This window comes from Brienomyrus brachyistius, chromosome 24, assembly GCF_023856365.1.
Source record: "Brienomyrus brachyistius isolate T26 chromosome 24, BBRACH_0.4, whole genome shotgun sequence".
In the NCBI taxonomy this organism is placed as follows: Eukaryota; Metazoa; Chordata; class Actinopteri; order Osteoglossiformes; family Mormyridae; genus Brienomyrus; species Brienomyrus brachyistius.
In genome coordinates this window covers 6,909,234-6,928,112 of record NC_064556.1, presented here as the reverse complement: position 1 = coordinate 6,928,112, position 18,879 = coordinate 6,909,234, and the positions used below count along the sequence as shown (strand labels likewise).

At 45.5% G+C, this 18,879-nt stretch overlaps 1 protein-coding gene across 1 annotated transcript in view; it reads left to right on the top strand.

Moving 5' to 3' along the window:
- The first annotated feature begins 1,464 nt into the window (after positions 1-1,464).
- LOC125720019 (teneurin-2) overlaps positions 1,465-18,879 on the top strand; it is a 109,052-nt gene continuing 91,637 nt past the window's right edge. The window contains exon 1 of the mRNA XM_048994953.1: positions 1,465-1,498. The gene's annotated coding sequence lies outside the window, so the exon portion shown is untranslated. The remainder of the gene's footprint in view (positions 1,499-18,879) is intronic.

Genomic DNA, 18,879 nt, shown 5'->3' with positions numbered 1-18,879 from the left:
CGATACGAAAGAACCCAGACGTAGTAATGAACATGGTTCTGGGTTTTGCGGTTTTGGCGTGGTCCTTTTAGGAGGTCAGTTAGAGGATAACTTAACCCATCCCCGTCCGGCTTGCGACCTGGACTTTGTGTAAACAGGAAGCACTTACTGCTAATCTTTCCCTGAAGCCAGAGAATATTTTTATCTGACAGTATCTGTCAGTTATAATGATCAGTAACAGAATTATCGCTTATCAGGGTCCAGGAGACATGCCACAGATCGGAAGATAAATTGATAGATACCGTATCTCAAACGTGTCATAACCGGTTTTATCCGCCTGCTGGAAATTCAAGCGACACCGTTTGACACATCTAGAAGTCCGGAAAGCTACTTTTGCTTTAATTACTATTCGCTTTGCACGTGGTAGTTGATGTGAGGTAAATGTTCGTAAAGTGTTGCCATAGCTCTCTGGCTGTGTTTTCCATGCATATTAGGTCTTTTACCCATAAATCACTGCTCATGTAATCTACAGATGTGTGTCACTCATGAATCCTGGGACCGAGGAGGGCACTGGTGTAACTTCGGGAGTGTCATTAATTACAAATAATTCATTGCAAGCTGGAAAAAGACATTAGTAAATGAGTTAAACATGGCTGTTGTTGTCTTACTCCTGATAAAGTTGTGAGGTGTTCCTATACCCTGATAAGATCGTACTGCAGTGTTGGTATGCTGTGTGCAGCTGGAGCAGTGGATGTACAGAGCTTAATGCATGGTGATGTTGAAGGTAAATAATATGCAGGGGATAGTGCCATTACTCTTGTGCGCTCCAGTGCATACATTGTGGTTTATGATCCTGCAGTGCAGTGCAGTGCATTCAGAGCATGCCTGATCTCCGAGCAGCCTGGACCAGGTTGGTTACACTCCCTAGAAAGGGTTCTTCTCGGCGCTGCACTCCATCGCTCTCAGGCCCTCTAGGGTTTAACATCTTTCCAGGATCTATGTGTCAGTTTCACTCTCCGTTGTCTCTGCTATTTTCAGTGCAGCGCAGCCCAGTGAAAAATTTCCTCTCCTATCAGCTACCTTTAAGAATTTGAATGTAGATAATTATGCTCTGATAACCGAGTTACTGCAATGAGATTAATACATTTTGGAATTACAGTCAGCAACTAGCAAATACAGGTTACAAGGGGACACTAAAATACGACTGCTAGTGTGAACAGTTGAGGTGAATGTATGGATGTATGCTACATTTATACACGTATAATCTGTGCTATTCGGCATAGCAATAGAGACGATATACAGGAGTCAGTCACCTCTATCACATTTACATGTTTATGGATTTATGCAACAAATGCAAAAAAATGCTTAATTATAATTAACTGATTTTGCTTTTAGGCACAGTTGGCTGAGCAATACTGGCGCACTTGGTTTGGTCCTATCTTCAGTTTTGGCGCCCGATTGTGAAATTTCGCACAGGAGCCGCGATAATTGCACCTGTAGCCCGGCCATCGCTCGGCAGGTGAGTTTTAAATAAGGAATGAAGCGCCGTGATGTTGTTTTACAGTAAATGCATGCGCGTTAAATGGTAACGAAGTGGGCTGCATTTCTTAAAGCGCTTTAGTAAAATAGCAGTGCCGGCTGATTGGCTTTGCACTTTTCCGCGGCGCCTGAATTGTCAGTGACTTGGTGGGTGCAGCCGGCCGTGTGCCGATAATGGAGGGTGTGTGTGCGCCTGTCGGGGGGAGGAGGGTGGCTTGGGTTGCATCAGCCGCGGCTCAGCTATGACAGCGACTAGCGTAATGCGCGGTTATGGGGGTGCGACCCTTTTCTGCAAACCTACCGCCAATAAAAATAAATAAAAACCGTCCGATGCCACAGAAAACATGCTTTACTGAAGCTGCCGACTATTTCATCATCTAATCTCATTTTATATAAATAACATTTAATAACACACAAAGGGGGAGGCGCTATGGGGGAATGCTTTGCTTACATGCTATTGACACCTGTGAAATATGGCCAAGGGCATATCATTTAAAAATAGTTTTTAATTGAATAATTGCCTAGGAACTTGCTGCTTTGAACGGTGTTCACTCCATAGACTTCAAACGGAGACCTTTCTAGGAACGGAAGAGTTACCGAATCTCCCCTTTGAGGGGCTTCAGGGGATGAGGAGTGCAATAAAATCCTATTTTCTGTTCGTGAAATGCCGGGTGCATGAAGCAACATCACTAACACAAGGGAGGGGGTCCCAGTGCCGAAGGCTAGATGTTGCCCTTGCATTTGCAAACGCTAATCAAATTTGATTGCCGGTATCCGCTCTACATTATCATTAATAATAATAATTATTATCATCATTATTGTTATTAATAACAATAATAATAATCAGTATTATCATTCTCATAAACCTGAATGACCTTCGTACCTCTAACCCCAGACAGACACACACCACAGCCTAGAAAGTGTGCGGTCTGTCATCCACAGACTGCATTTAACAGGCTTATCTCTTCGCCATGACTGAATTCCAAGCATCGGCTGCCTGCTTATATATCGCGAATACGGTTTCTGCCACTTTTTTGCTGTGTCCGTCCCATCTCTGGGAATGACACGGTAATGAAATGAAATGAACTTGAGAAGCCGTATAGCAATCTGTAATACGTTGGCCTTTAAGTGCTTTCAGACACACACACAGACACACACACACAGACACACACACACACACACACACATTTGTGTCCATTCATTTCTATGGGAAATTCCCTAATCCCAACAATGACAACCTTAACCCCTACCCAGCCCTACCCTTAACCATAAGCAACCAAATAATAATAATAATAATAATAATAATAATAATTAATAATACAAGACGTTTGGCATTTTTAGTTTTTTGATTGTGATTACAGATTTTTATAAACACTCTCTGAAAAAATTGTCCCCGCAATGTCTAAATAATAGATTTTTATCACATTGTGGGGACATTTGCTCCACATAATGTAATACATACATAACACAAACGCACACTGCATTTTTCTGACATAGGTGGAATGTTTTCCTCAGGTTAACTTTATTCCATTTGGAAGAGCTAATATATTAATTTAAAAAATGTTGTTATCAGTGGTTGCCTCTATTTTTTGGGTCGTGCTCCATTCCCGTCTCTCCTACAGACCCAGGCTGACAGCTCTGTTATAAAAACACCAGCTTCTGTGCTCATTACACATGTGTGTTTGTGCCCCGATTCTGTTTGACTGCGTTATGCTTTTGGCCGAACACACGCAGGCTCCCTAGGTTGGTATCAGCAATGTTTGGGTTTGTCAAGTGGAATGTACATGAATACAGTGCCCTACCATACCAATGAGTAATAAATACCACTGACAGAGTATTACAAACGGAGTTTCTGTCTGTTGCCTAAGCTAAAAAAGCACAGAGAGTCCTTCGTTGAAAGAGGCGGGCCTTAAGCACGTGATTGGTGTTTCTGTGTTCCCAAGGCAGATAACACAGTAACGATAACGCAATGCTAACAGTACCAGACATTAAAAGAAACTAGCTAGGGTTAGCCCATGTGAGCAGAGGGAACGAAGGCCTGACGTATCGGCGCTGTCCGATGAAAACCGCGTGTTGTACCACTTTGTAACTGTGACTTTTTACTACAGATGGAATTTGTCCATTCTGCTCTGCCTACTGATAGCGTTTGAGACCTGATTGACCAGTGAAAAGAGGGTTTATGGCTTTTTTCAATTTAACTAGTATTTATGTTTATAATTCTTGACATTTGTATTCTTGATGGTTGTTCATTTTAAGACCTTAACATTGATAGCTAGATAGCTTGCTAATTAACGCCACTGTTAATTGTTAATATAAAGGGAGATTAGGGTGTGTCTTATTGACACTGACTTATTTGCCTCCCTGATAATACTCGTAAGTCCATTTAAGATATTAAACTGTTCACTGACGGCTGTGTGATGATGGGTTTCTGTTTGTGGTGCTAAGGGTGTCCCATTACGTTGTTTTAGTTTGATTTTGTAAAGTACTGTAGTTTCTGAGAAAACGTGCTGTTTTTCCATACTCTTGAAATAAGAGATTTTTGGAGATACCTGTTTTTCATTGGATAGCGATGATACTATAAACTTTTTGCTTTGCTGATTAGTGGGTCAGGGGTTTTGCTGGGGCTGGAGAACCTCAAGGTTGTGGGTTCGGCTGTCAGCATTGTTCTGCAGATGTGGAGTTCCCGTGATTTACACATAGGCCTGTGTGATTAGTCCTTAGGGTTGTGGGTTTAGTTCCCAGGATTGTTCCAGAGATGTGGAGTTCCCATGATTTACACATAGGCCTGTGTGATTAGTCCTCAGGGTTGTGGGTTTTGTTCCCAGGATTGTTCCAGAGATGTGGAGTTCCCGTGATTTACACATAGGCCTGTGTGATTAGTCCTCAGGGTTGTGGGTTTAGTTCCCAGCATTGTTCCGCATATGTGGAGTTCCCGTGATTTACACATAGGCCTGTGTGATTAGTCCTCAGGGTTGTGGGTTTAGTTCCCAGCATTGTTCCGCATATGTGGAGTTCCCGTGATTTACACACTGGCGTGTGTAATTAGTCCACAGGGTTGTGGGTTTGCTTCCCAGCATTTTTCCGCATATGTGGAGTTCCCGTGATTTACACACTGGCGTGTGTGATTAGTCCACAGGGTTGTGGGTTTGGTTCCCAGCATTGTTCCGCATATGTGGAGTTCCCATGATTTACACACTGGCCTGTGTGATTAGTCCACAGGGTTGTGGGTTTGGTTCCCAGCATTGTTCCGCATATGTGGAGTTCCCGTGATTTACACACTGGCCTGTGTGATTAGTCCACAGGGTTGTGGGTTTAGTTCCCAGCATTGTTCCAGAGATGTGGAGTTCCTGTGATTTACACACTGGCCTGTGTGTTTCCCATGATTCCATTCGACTTCTCAGAATTACGCTTTCAATAAATCACTGTCTCCAGCTGCCCTTAGATTGTGCCCTGTGATGGAGCGACACTCTGTTCAGGGTCCTTTGCTGCAAATTCATACCCTGGTGCTGCCCTGCAGTTACAGAAAATAGATTTATTACATTTTCACTCAGAAGATATTCTTATTCAGAGGAAGGTGCTTCGCCTCAGCACTAAAAATGTAAGTCAATGGTGTCAATAATTGTAATTAGTATTTACGTTAAATTATTTATCATGGCGTAATTAGGGTTGGGGTTGAACTGTAATAACAATCAACATTATATCTTAACATTAGCTGCAATGGAATGGCCTAGTTCAGCTTAGCCACAGATGTCGGGGGTTTGTTCAGGCGGGAGCTGTATGATGTGGAGGGATGTTACTGAAGGTTAGATGTGCAGCACTGTGAACATTCTGTTGTTGTGGCCCTGGCTAAGTGGGGCCTTCCATTTTCCTGCCACCAGGAGTCAGTGAAGAGCAGGGGCGTGCTATGAATGCATTATGAAGGCGCACTGAATGTTCTATGAATGCAGTATGAAGGCGCACTGAATGTTCCATGAATGCATTATGAAGGTGCACTGAATGTTCTATGAATGCAGTATGAAGGCGCACTGGATGTTCCATGAATGCATTATGAAGGTGCACTGAATGTTCTATGAATGCATTATGAAGCTGCACTGAATGTTCTGTGAATGCGTTATGAAGGTGCACTAAATGTTCTATGAATGCATTATGAAGATGCACTGAATGTTCTGTGAATGCGTTATGAAGGTGCACTGAATGTTCTGTGAATGCATTATGAAGGGGCACTGAATATTCCATGAATGCATTATGAAGGGGCACTGAATGTTCTGTGAATGCGTTATGAAGGTGCACTAAATGCTCTATGAATGCATTATGAAGGGGCACTGAATGTCGTATGAATGCATTATGAAGTTGCAGTTAATGTAAGTGTTACCAAACATTTTTAGCCAGTCAGAAAGACTCTCCATTGAGTGTTTGATACAGGCACTCTCTTAAAAGAGATGGGAAAGTCTGGACGGGGAGGTTCTTGGTGTGAGAAGCCATCCATCGAAACTCCAAGTGGAGAAAACGGAGCCCGAGGAGACGGTGGTGGAGACCATCGCCACAGACCTGTTTTATTTTTTCTTCGGTTGCCCGAGGAGCTGCCTGCTTGTATTATTCATTTCTTCCAAAGTGCACTTTACATCACACAATTACTTCTTAGCCCTTGTGCGGACTCTGTAATGATTTTGATAATCACACTGCAAATGAGAGACCGAAATGTGCCTCTGCCTGTGAAAATGGTTCCGCGCAGAAGGAATTCTGAGGAGGTCAGGCGCGCGTCAACAAAGGAGACGGCGGCCGTACTGCAGACGCTAATGCATGAAATTGCACTTCCCAATTTAATTGATTCCATTCAAATCATCTTTTTTTTTTTTTTTTGCAAACGAGACAATAAGTAAAAAAAAAGTCTTTGTCACCCCAGTCAATTTTATTAAAGAGCACTTTTTTTTTTTTGTAATATTTAATGTTTGCTTTCATGTTTAAAGACTGAACACATAATATTCACCTTTCAAACGCATTCTGTTCACTTTTTCTTTGGTAGCTGTGAAAGCATGGCATTAATCTGACTCTAAGTACGTTTTCAAAGTTTTTTTTTTCCCCTCTTGTTCCTTTAGCATCAAGTTTTTACAATACACAATGGGTGATTCAGTAACATGGAAATTATAATGACGCAATACAGCGGTGGTCTTTAAATGGGGTTTTCAGTGGGAGCTGGGCAGGCGTGCCTCCCTTTGTGAGCGTGACAGTGCATAGCACCCCGACAAGCCGGCTTTGTGGTCAGAAGAAGGTTGTCCTCGGTGGGGGAAATTAATTTATAGTAAAGTGAAATTGAATTCACAGTTTTCGTTTTAATGAACTGCATAATTTGAGCTCCAGGTTCCTCTGTCTGGCCAAAGACATGCAGCTTTGGTGAGAGGCTGTGTCTGTAAATTACACCTTGTGTGTGTGTGTGTGTGTGTGTGTGTGCCTGCTCATGCTCCGTGACGGACTGGCTCCAGCAGTGTGCCCTGTGGTAGACCGCACTCTCACCCAGACCCTCCGTTGCATGGGATGGATGGACAGATGGATGGATGGAATACTTTGATCCAGTTGACTGGTTGTCTTTATCGCTTTGCTAGCATCACTCTCTCATCCTGCTTTTTACTCATGCCGCAAAGAACGAAAAGCAAAGCCGATGTGCACCATTCCGTCTCGGCAGGTCCAGCAGGCATGAAACGCAGCTCTCTCATTGGACGGGGATTAATCCGCAGCTCTCTCATTGGACGGGGATTAATCCGCAGCTCTCTCATTGGACGGGGATTAATGGCCCCTCTGAGACGCCCGTTTCATCCTGACCGCACTTGACAGTCCGCGCCCTGACACTCAGTGATGCAGGGCCGTCGTTTCCAGCGGGTTTCAATTTGTAAGACGTTGGCGTGAAGGGCCGGGGGGTGGACCACAGACGACAGTCCCTCTGTGACACCCCCCAGAACGTTGTTCTTGATGTGTCCATAGTAACATGGGGAGTTGCTAAGATGCTAAGATCTAAACCACCTGCCAGAAACCTCCAAAGATCAATTCGTACCTGCTGCTGTCTGCCAGATACACCAAGGTGTACTATACTGACAAGAGTGTGCTTACTACTACGTTACTCATTACTCAGCTTTTTCCTGCAGTTGTTATAACATGCGGTATTTTTCCAGATGCATGAAATTTGCTTTATGTATTTTATGCACATATTTCACGTAGCTGCATTTTAACTACCGTGCTGAACAAGTAGAGCGTCGCACTAACAAGGCAAAGGTTGAGGGTTCGAATCCCTGACTGCACACACAAAAACTGTTACCCTTTCCTATGGACGTTACTTTGGAAGTGTTAGGGAAATAAATGCAACGCTGGTAGTTCAATATCCTTGAACTCACCACTGACTAATATAACACTGATATGCTAAACAAGTTAACGGTTTATCAGTTAGTTATTTTTTCTGACATACATTAAGTTCATGTGTAGGACCTTGGAACTTTGAAGTCTAACATTACTGATGTTCTCTGCTTGATTTCACTGACAGCAACAGCAGTAAACGCCATTCTTTCCTGTTATAAGAGAACAATGCTCTGTGGTGTTGCAGGGAATGTGCTTTTTGCCATGACATTATAATCACCTGACTTTTGTACCTTTTACCTCCTGCATTCTAATATCTCAATTTCTGGCCCAAGAAATATCTCAGTTTGATAAGTCAGAAGTGAGGAGGTTCTCTTGAGAACTGTTGCTTGTCACAAATGGTGAGGGTTAGCATGCGGTAAGGTTAAAGCCTAGAGGGTATTGTTATACTGAAAGACATCACCGATAATGCTGTGTGTTTTATTTAAAACATCAATACCATGATATATTGGGAGACACGCAATGATGCAATGATCCGCAATCATTCATCGACTGTAAGATGGAAAACTCAATGTAAATTAGTCCTCCTAGAAGTTTTAGAAAAATCTAAAACTTCTGATTTGACTGATGCTCTTTAAAGTATTAATATTCCTTTAGAAATGGGTTATTATCAAAATATGCATCAAAAACCCACTAACCAAATAGGTACAACATTTCAGGCACAAAGGACAAATAAATCCCAAAAGCACAGATGTTTTGCCCGTACTGGATGTCTCTATTTGAAGTTAAAAGATTTTTGATTGCATTAGTAGGGGCAATATTTTATTTTTATGTCAGGATTTTGGGGAAAAAGCTATCACAGTTTGATATGGTAATATATGACGGTACATTGGCTGTGCAGTTTAATCCTGGATAAATACCAAAAAAAATACTCATAGATTGGCAGAAGGGAAAAAAAAGTCAATCATTTCAATGTTGATTTGAAGAAATTCTCATAAAATGTAAAATAAACTGAGGGTATTAAAAGGAGTAATTTCTTACGAAACGTTTTTCAGCCATGAGCCTCTATATCTAGGTTTGCATATCTTACACCCAAGGAATTCACACAAAGTGTAGCTAATACACATCAGAGGTGCCAAATCGTAAGTGGGAGGGAAAAGAACAAACACTGAAGACCAAGACTGCTTCAGGTTTCATCTGAATTTTTAAGCATCGCAGGTCGGCACTAAGACCAGTGGCCTCTGCTCTTTCAGAAACTTGCTTGGCTTGTTGGTATTTTCCATCCATCTTCCACTTGTCCAATAGCGGACCACGGAGATCCCGGTGCGTTTCCCAGAATGCACAGGGCCCGAGACGGGGACACCGCGGACAGGACGCCGCTGCATGCGCGGGCACTTGCTGTCACACGCACAATCACACTTTACACCTGTGTATTTTTAGGCAGTGGGAGGTAACCCGTGCGCACATGGAGAGATGCGTGTGAGGTAGCTGTGTTGTACGCCGTGAGACTGTGCTGTCCTGCCGCTGTCGGTTTATTGGAGCAGGATTAATGTACAGCGATAGAGAATACAGCATAACCCCGCAATCGCTGCATTGTTATGATCTTGGATACTATTGTACACTTGTTTGTGGTTTTCTATAAAGAAAAGCATAGTTTTGTTTCGCATCTCAAGCATGGACCCGCTGCTGAATTCACTTGAATCTCCGAAATGTCCCAGGCGTAATCTTGTTTTATTTAGTCTTGTGCTTTCGAGGCCAGCTCCTGGCTTGGAGTTTCAGGACTTTGGGGTCCCGCCCTCCCACAATAAATTTCACCAGCCAACAAACCCGTCGGCCCACCGAGGAAACGCCCAGTAGGCCAGATGGCCAGTCCAGTCCTGGATAACTGCTTCAAGGAAATTGCAGTGTTAAGTGATTTTATGAAGAATGTACAAAAAATAAAGCTCAAGTGGAATGTCAGAGATCCCAGGAGACGTCTGTGAGCGAACGTCCCCTTTTTCCTGTATTCGAGAGAGGAGCTGCGACTCAGGCTTACGGCACACATCTCTGTACTGCTTACTCACCGTTTTCTAACTGTCCATCACTGCAAAGTCACGCACTTTAAGTTATTTAACACACGCTTTTTTTTTTTTATCTAAAGCCAGCGTACATTGGAGAAAGCGGGATCACTCAGGCCCTGGAGCAACTGGGGGTTAAGATCCTTGATCAAGGACCCAACAGTGACATCATTCTGCCAACCTTGGGATTTGAGCCCCCGACCATCCGACCACAGACCCAGCATTCTAACCTGCTGAGCCACACACTTCATCTTAAAGGGATCGTATTAGGCATACTGTGTACCTAATGCCTGAATGCTTCACCATAGGATATCAAGTAGGAACCCACTGTACTGCACTTATTGTCTGGAGAATACCCAGGACCTGGTGATGCTTAATCCTGAAGACCCTCGGTGGAAAGGAGATTAGAAAGGAGATTTGGAGGCCCGGAGAGGTCCGCTGACCGAGCTATCCTGAGACCGTGTTACAAATGAGCCTTTTAGGCAGAAAGAGCGAAAGCGTCTGATGACCTCTGCACATTGACGGCCGCCGTCGGTGCAATCGCGCGTTCCGCGGGCCTGGGTTTAGCGGCCGGTTCCCGGCCGTGCCCCTGCTCCTGGAGATGTCCGCAGCGGAGATGGTATCACTGACGGCGCGGTACGCGACAAAACCCGCTGACAGAGTCAGCGCCGGCGAAGCTGAATGCGCCGCGGCTGCCGTTTAAATATTGCAGGAATTGCCGGGGTTGCAGTCGCTTTCTTGGAGAGGTGGCTCCTTTGGATGCGTCCGTTCGGAATGTGCACGAAGACGTATAGGCGAATTAAACTGGGAATGTCAGCAGTCTCAAACGGCAATATCTGCAAAACAAACGCCTGTGCTTTTCTACCCACTTTGCCGTTTGTTTTTCTACTTTCCTTCCTGGCAGCCAGTCAGGGTAAATTTTAAAGCGCAGAGATTTAAACAGGCCTCTTCCCTCCCCCCTTTCTGTGCTGCGTTTCCAGCCCCGAGCCATCAGTGAGGGCCGTTCCGTTTTTCCGTCAGGCATTGAGACAGACGCCTAAAACATGTGAAAGAAGCCCACGTATTACACCTGTTTCTGCCAGGTAGTGGGAATCATTTTGTACTGGGCAGGAAACCCTTTGCTCTCTGAATAGCCTGAATTCTTCATGCCATAGACTCAGAATGACGCTGGAAAGACTCCTCAGAGATTCCGCTCTGCTTTGACGTGGCAGCATCACGTAATTTCTGTAGACGAGTCTGCGGCGTTTTCACACCGCGATTCTCCCGTTCCATCACGTCCTTCATGTACTCTATTGGATTCAGATCTGGTGGCTGGGGAGCAGAGGTAGGAAATTCAGGTCCGGAAAGTGCAAATCCAGACCAGGGTTTTATTTCAACCAACTCCGTAAATGTGACTTTCTATACTCAACTGGTTGGTTGAAACCTTTATTGCAACCTTGGAGGTCACTGAATAACATTGACCTCTATGTTCATGGGCAGGGGGTCTTGTGAATTTGGGCTCCAAAAAACACATCATATTGGGCCCCCACCCTAAACCAATTATATTACGTTCCAAATTTTTAGGGCCCTTGGAATTGTCCCCCCTCCCCGTTCATGGGATCAGGTTGAGATAACTTGTGATTTATAATAATTATCCAGCGCAAAGCAGCCTGCAGAAGATGAGTAAGCTGGAACCATGAAGGGGGTGCTCATGATCAGCAGCGATATCAGACAGGCTGTGGCATTTTAACGATGACTGATTGGTACTGGGCTCTTCAGCATGCGCCAAGACAACATTACCCACTTCATTACACCAACACGACCAGCCTGAGCCGTCGATGGGTCCATGGATTCGGGCTGCTCACGCCAAATTCCGACCAGACCATCTGCACGTGACAGCAGAAATTGAGACTCATCAGACCGTGCGCCATTTTCCCGATCTTCAGCTGTCCGGATTCATCGAGACTGCGCCTACTGTAGCCTCAGCGTCCCGTTCTTAGCTGACTGGAGTGGAACCCGATCTGCTCTTCTGCTGTCGTTGACCATCCACCTCAAGTTTCGCCACGTTGAACTGTATGGAGTGATTATTTCAGTCACTGTGGCCGCCCTGTCAGCTCGAACCACTCTGGCCATTCTCCACTGACCATTCTCATCAACAAACCGTTTCCACCCACAGAACTTCTGCTCACTGGATGTTGTTTTTTTTTTTGTTTAGTTTTTTTTTGCACCATTCTGTGTAGACTCTAGAGAGTATTATGCATGAGAATCCCATGGGATCAGCAGATTCTGCAATTCTCCAGCCTCTCCGTCCAGCACTAATAACCATCCCATGATTAAAGTCACTTAGATCACATTTTTCCCTCATTCTGATGTTCCAGCAATTTACTGAAGCTGTTGATCCTTGTGCGCATGGTTCTCTACACAGCTGCCTCCAAACGGTCGGGCGGTTTAGATTTTCACGTGAACGAGTACAGGCGGTATGTGTTTGTTGGTGTCGGAGTGATGTAGCGCGTAAGGGACATACGATTTAATGGAATGAACATGTCTGTTTAATTCAAACTGTACTAACAACTCGCCTCAGAAGGATGTTCAGTGTTTAGAATCACCGTCTGATTTTTAACGCAAATTTAATTGTCTGTGAAAAAATTGCTGTCACCGGAAAATGAAAGTGGCCTCTCTTTTTCGAAATGTTTCTTTGAGTTCTCCTCCCAGGTGACGCGTAACCCGTGACTCTCGTGGTTCCTCTTCCTGACCTATTTGTTTGTTTTGCTTATTTCGTTCGCTGTGGCTGTTCCGTCTCACATTCCTGTCAGCTGTGTGTTTTTTTCCCTTTGCCCTCCTGGCATCAAGAGGGCACTTGGAACCACAGTTAAGGATCTCCGTCCAAATCTGTGGCCGGCGTTACAGGCCATGATCTCAGGGAAGATTTTGTTAACACATGAGCTTGGCACTTAATCTGACTCACTTCAGTTGTACAAATGCGTTAAATCGGGGACTGTCTACTTTTAGTGTGTGATAATGTTAAAAGTAACAGAATAAAAGGAAATGTTTATTGTCAATATAATGCTTATTTTTCATGAATATGTCATCACATACACAAATAATTTGCTTGCTGCATGTCGTTCTCTATTGAAGACTGACTGTATTCATCTTTATTTCTATTCCTCATCCATATCTTATGTCCGACACTCGCGGCGAGATGGACGCAGACGTGTTTTAGCCATGTTTTGTCTCGTTCTAAGGTTCGAAATCCCTCGAGACATTGATCTATCGGACACGAGGGGGTCTTCAGTCATTTAAATAGACAATCTGCGTGATCTTGCTGTCACTGTGAGAAGGTCATCTGCCCCCCCCCCCCCCCCCTTTGTTTGACGAGCCTTTGTGTGCCAGGGAATCGACTCGAAGGGAAGTCTTTGAAGCGCCTGCCCTGTCTGCGAACGACCCGTCACGCGGCCTGGTTGGCAGGACGCCCCGTGCCCCCCCACCCTGGCCTGTGTCTGCCCTCGAGTCTGACCTCCGTGCTGTGCTCCGAAAAGCTTGCGGGGCCCACATGCCATTCAGTGCCAAGCCACCGTTGGCTTAGAACATCCACACCGTCACAGTGGTTATAGAAACTACTCGTGTTTAATCATCACTCATGCAGCTCGGGGAAAAAATAGGAGACCACAGCACAATTTTTTGTTTCACTCATTTCTAAATATGTGGATCTGCAACTATGAATAATACGTATTTTTGTTTCGCAAACCACAGCCTGGTTCTTCTGTATATCTCATTAATGAAGCTACTTCCTTGCTTTATGGGACTCCAGTCCTGCTTCTAGGAGCCTGATATGAACTGTCCTAGCAGTGCACTTCACACCTGCACTTAATGTTTCCCATTCCTTTTGAAGGTCACTTGAGGTCATCCTCCGATTTTTGAGGGACTGCTGGATAACTTGACGGTCGTCTCTGGCATTAGAGAGTCGCTTCCTCCCTCCACCTGGCTGGTTTCTGCTCGTTCCCAGTGTCTCCTACTTCACCTTGCTCCTGTTTACTGCTGTCTTAGAAACTTTGAGCCTGGAAGCAGCCTGCTGCTCAGCGTAGCCTTCTGCCAGCAGAACCACGACTAAACCAGGATATACAAATGCAGATTTGGTTACAAATATAGAGCGGTCTTTTCATTTCTTCCACTGCTGTATATTTACACACATATCGTACACCTGTTTAATCCCAGTCTATTTCCTTCATACATTTTCCTCTCATCTCTTTTTTCACTGGTCTTTCCCTCTTTCCTCCTCTCTGTTCACCATCCCCGTCTTGTCTTCCTCACCAAACAAATGACACCCTTGGGGGGGGGGGGTCTTTGCGACGTGTCCCATGCACTGTGTGTTGCCTGTTTCTAAACCTCGTCGCCACTGAATTTTTGCTTTATGCCGGGATGTTTGTGAAAAGTACAGGCGATGAAATGTACGCGCTCTTCGAGACGAGGTCCAACGGTGCCAAGGATACACCCCAAACTGCCGACATTATACCACGGAACACGTGTGATTAATGCCTCCGAGTCAGAGATCATTTCAGAGACGGAAGTGCCTGGAGGCTGTAGTACACGTAATACGACAGCGCTGTTTGCTAATTGGTTTAATTTTTTTTCCAGAAAAAAAAAAGAAGATATTTGCTCAAGTAGGAAAGTGAGGCCTCGTATGAGCATTTATTTGGACATTATGTTGAATGTCATTTATTTTGTTTCGCGCTGTGGGAGGAGAAATGTCAAAAGTGACTTAAATTGAATTAAATCTCCCATTTGCAGACATTTCCTGCCCGAGAAATCCTGTCTCTGCAATAAAACTTCCACTGCAGCTTATACATGGCATTTATAGTGTTCTTACCTCATTAGAAACACAAACGTGGCATTGGAGAAGATTGTAAACCGGCGAAATATAGTGCAGACTGTCCTGGGGGGGGGGGGGGGTGGGCAGGAACATGGGAGGGGGATGTACGGAAAGAGTGGGGGGGAGAGAGAGAGGTAGAACTGAGTTTTGATGATCCTTTAACAAGGCAAAATCAGGTGTTCTCCAATCTCATACCCTGCATGCAGCCTGCGGTCTAAAGAGCCACCCGAAAGTACTTGTTTCTAGGTTTTGGTGGTTATTCTGTCCAAGGTCGTGATACCTGGCCTGAGGTTCCGACTCGGCCCGGCTGGTGATTACCGTCTTACTCCAGCACTCTGCTTTCGGTCGCCGTAGGGTGTCCAGCCTGCAGAATTTTGGTTCATTTGGTTGTCGAGGGTTAGTCATTTTTTTTATGGGGAAAGAGGAATGTTGCCATTGTTGTTTACGTGTTTCGGGAACATTCCGGCAAATGTCAACATAATTGTTGGAGACGAACGCGACGCGGTTGAACTCTGCTGGCTTTGCGATGTCAGTCACGGCGCCGGGTCGCGGCAAAACCCGGAAAAAAAAATTGGGCGTCTCTTGGCCACCGCCGTCTCCATCCGTCACTTGGATGTGAGCAGCGCCAGCGGATGAGCGGCGGCGGAACGCGGATAGCGCAGTGCCCGCGCTGAAAGTCGCCCTTTAGGTACGCCACATTACCCCGGATAATTCACGGAGTGAGAGACGGAGATGGGCTGCCAAGACGGAGCGCTGGAGGGGATCCACGCTCCTCTGTCCCTGTGATGCATCCCGGGATGTACGGCCAAATATAAGGGACGGTTGACAGGAATGGGGTCCGGTGACAGGAAGAGATGGTCGCGTTTTAACTCGAGCGCAGAACCTCAGCCATACTGCTCAGTCACGCTCCGGTTGCCTGCCAAGGATTTTGAGCGCGGCTACGTGGTGAAATCTGCACGTGAAACCCCTTTCGGAGGGATCACTGGTAATATGGGTCCGTGGGTGACAGCACTCGCGGCCTTGATCTCTGCTCTATCGGCGAGTTTGTTTGTTTGTGTGTGATTTCTCTGTGCTTGGGCCATGGGTAGGCCCACACCGCCTGTGTGTGCGCGTCAGTCACCGTGGATACCGCTTTCATGGTAACACCGCGTCTCGGCACTGATTCCTGGCCGGGGCTCGCCCGTTCTGCCAGATAATTGTCTTGGCTCCTGTTCTGCCTGCCCCATTTAGTTCAGACTTGCTTAAACTGTTTCAAACGGTAATCTCCGAAGGCTTATCCTGAAGCCAGAACTCCCGGGTCAAGAAACATTGTAATTCTGATTGATTAAATGTCGTAAATGAGCACATTTTAGCGTAGTAAAGCTAACATATTAAGCTCGGTGTTAAATTTGCTCATTCCTGTAATAAAGATTACGTTTTTATTACCGTATTATCAAGGGCTCATCAAGGATTTATATGGTATGGTAAGTAATAATTGTAATTTCTGTTATAAATATTTATTTGGAAAGTTTACAGTGTAACTTATCGATTCCCAGCCTGGCTGGGGTGTGCGTCCAGTTTGTTTTTGTTTCCCAGCATTCATAGCGTTTCCTCTGAGGTCTCCAGTTTCTTCCTGCAGTCCAATGACATGCTGTCTGGGAGGTCGGCTTCACTGTATTTCCCATTGTGCCTGACTTGTGTTGCCTGACAAGGGCCTGGCACCTATTCCGGGGTGTCCTGTCCTTCCTGGGGTGCACTACGACCCCAGTTTGACCCTTGGATTGTACTGGATTAGTATTCAGGAAAAAAAAAGCTATTACATATACAGTACCATTCTCTTCATTTTAGAATAATTATAAAAACATCAAAACTCTAAACTAGTATATCAGAACGAGGTCAAAGTCAGATTTGCTGGTCAAGTGTCAACTCACACAAGGAATTTGGTCCCACCCAATGCTGTCAAACCATGTACAGATTATATACAACACAAGCTCTGTGGGTTAGGGAAGGTTGCTGGTTCAAATCCCACTGTCAGTTGAGCGATCCCATCATGAAACCTTGAGTGAGGCCCTTAACCCCAATTGCTCCAGGGACTGACTGACCCTACTGTCTCTTCTACGCCGTTTCATGTCCTGAAAGAGGCCCCACATATAGGCTGAGCTCTCATTGGCCACTTTTCCATGACTCTCTGGTCAAACTCCTCCAAAACCACCTCTGCTGTGTTTAGATCAGGTGGCCAGGTCACGTGATGCGACCTCCTTCGTAGTCCTTTTGACTGGTGCTAATGGTGATACACGTAATTTGTAAATCCTCCCTCAAATGACAGGTTCCGCCACAGTGTGTGAGGCTAATAGGCAACGTAACCTACACATTTTCTGTTGTTCCTTGCGCTAAATGCTTTTAGCGACAGTCCAAAGAGCGTTAAGATAACGACGCAGATCGACTCTCCGGTGATATCCGAGCAGAGCTACAGGGGGCGGTTCCCGGTTCGCACCTTCAGATGAAACACAGTGCCGTCTTTACGTCGGCATCGGAAAGCGCGCATGAGAGCGCAGCGCCGGCGGCTCGCCTCTTCGTCTCCCTCGTCTCCGCTGCCTTGGCGTGACGTGACTGAGCTCCTCTTAAGCGCGTCCTGTTTAAAGCAACAGAACATGTTAGCTTAGCTGTGCAGGCGATGTCCCAGCCGTACCTGCCAACGCCCCGACAGGACCGAGGCTCGTACACCTGAGCTTAAAGGGCTGGAAGAGTATCTGAGCTGTAGCTTTTCCCCGGTATGCACCAATGCGGGTAAGAGTTAGCTATGGTTTAAAGGGACTTTCAAAGGGAGTCTTCCGAGCTATTTTCATATTCCTCAGAATATGTTGCCAGTCCTCTAACTAGGTCAGCAAGTAGGCTAGGATCAACGGGGAAATATCGTGTCCTCTTTCACATCCATAGGAAGAGTCCATAATCTGCTCGGTGATTGGTCCGACTGTGCCTTGCCGCGTCGTTCACACTGCAGCTCGATAAGTTTTGAAAGGGGGGGAGTCCGTATCGATTCCAGTGGGGGTGGATCTTGGCATTTCTGCCGCATCTGTGCATTTATGACACTTGACACAGAGTTGTGTGCTGGATCGCGCGTGTTTTCATGCAGGGTAATTTAGTCTAACAAGACGTCAAGGTCTCGGTGTCCATTATGCGAGTTTTCCAGTTGTAGGTCTTCAGCTGCATGCGGCGAGGGGCACTTTCGTCTCAGACAGGCTCAAATCGGTGTCATAGTGCCCAGTAGCTTTGCCATTTTATTTGTTCGTTGTTTTTCATTTGTGGTGCAGCGTTTGGCGAACTGAACTGGCATCATAATGCAGAACGTGACAAAGCCTGGATGGTGGTGTCCACGATCCTGCCCCCCCCCCCCCCCCCATTGTGTGAGCTGTAGTACAGTCTCTCAGACTGGGATGACTCCTGCTTTTATTACATCACTCACATTTCTGTCAAAGTCCCTGCCACTTTTACACCGGTAGACGGGGGAGAATTTGTGCCTGACAAGTAGGGTGATGCTGCATTTTGTCACTTTTGGTCTCCTCTGTGTATGAAAAATCAATGTGGTGCTTCCCTAGAGAGATAACGTGATTCCGGGGTGTGTTGCTTCTCCGATTTCTGTAAAATTTAAACATCCCATGAATATGGAAAGGGGAAAATGACGCTTTAAAACTCGGAGGTGTCTGACAGAAACCTTCACCTCTGAATTGTGTCTGTCTGAGACAGGCTCGCATTTATTAAGGTAACTCACCTGTTAAAGTCATTTTAAAATTCTCCACACGGATTGAGCTCCGCAATGAACGAACCGTCAGGAATAAACTTCCCTTAAACTTCATTCGCCGAGACGTACAGCTCGAGCGTTTTGTTAATAGGAGTGGTGTGTGACTCAGTGGATTAGCGAACTGTAGCTATGTCCGGAAGGTTATGGGTTTTAATCCCAAGACTGACAGAGAAATCATTTCACATTGGTCCCTTGAACAAGGTCCTTTCAGGCTTCCCAAAAAGCAGCATAGAGTGTATGGAGACTGGAATCTTTGGACTTGGTCTGGTGAGTGTTACTCCTTTCTAGGGGACACTACGAATTGAACCGCTCCATCTTCTACTCTCCTGTGGTAGAGA